This window comes from Aethalodelphis obliquidens, unplaced genomic scaffold, assembly GCF_003676395.1.
Source record: "Aethalodelphis obliquidens isolate GAN/ISIS:26980383/991018 unplaced genomic scaffold, ASM367639v1 scaffold9, whole genome shotgun sequence".
Lineage (NCBI taxonomy): Eukaryota > Metazoa > Chordata > Mammalia > Artiodactyla > Delphinidae > Aethalodelphis > Aethalodelphis obliquidens.
In genome coordinates, this window is record NW_020837953.1 from 41,820,051 (window position 1) to 41,820,842 (window position 792).

Below are 792 nucleotides of genomic sequence, written 5' to 3' on the forward strand. Positions count from 1 at the left end.
GGGGGGGGGGGGGGGGGGGGGGGGGGGGGGGGGGGGGGAGGAGAAAGAGGAGGAGCAGCGACCGCCTAGACCCCGGCGCCGAGCGCGGCTCGGAGACGGACACCGCGCGCCGCCCGCACTCTTTCCGTGGAGCCTACCATTCGCCGCGCGCTCGGGAGGGGGCCCGGGCCGGGGGCGGGGCCGCTGCCTCGGCCTCCCGCGCCCCCGACTTCGGGGACACACCCCCCCGGGGGGCGAGGGCGGCGGCCGGCGGCCCGGCGTGGGCCGAGGTGGCGCCCCTGGCTAGGGGTGGGGGGCGCCAGCTTCAAGACCAGACCTCGGTCCCCTCCTTGGAGCCGTGGGGCGGCCCCCGCCCTGGCGAACTCGCTCCTAGCGCGGCGCAGGGGCTGGGGAGGCGGTGGGTGCTTGGGAGAGAGGGGTGCTCGGAAGAGGGGCCCGGGAGGGGAGCGGGGATGGAGCTCCGGGGGAGGGAGCCGCACGCCCGAGCTGCGAAGTGGAGTTCGTGCTTTGCTGGTTCCTTAAAAGGTGGGTGGGAATTGTTCAGCGGGAAGCTGGGCTATCTCACTGTCCACCTCCACCCCCACCTCCGCCGCCCCAACCTGCGCTGTCCCCCCTTCTCCGAAGGAGCACCCTGTCCTTCCCCGGGGTGGATCAGTGGCGCTCTGGCCTCCCCACCGCCCTGAACCAGTGTGTGCCTCTAAGGTGGTCCTAAGCTTCTTAGCTGGGCTAGATATTGGGGGGCAAACCAGGAGGGAAGACTGGAAGGCGTCAGTGGGGCTTCCCTCTTCCTCC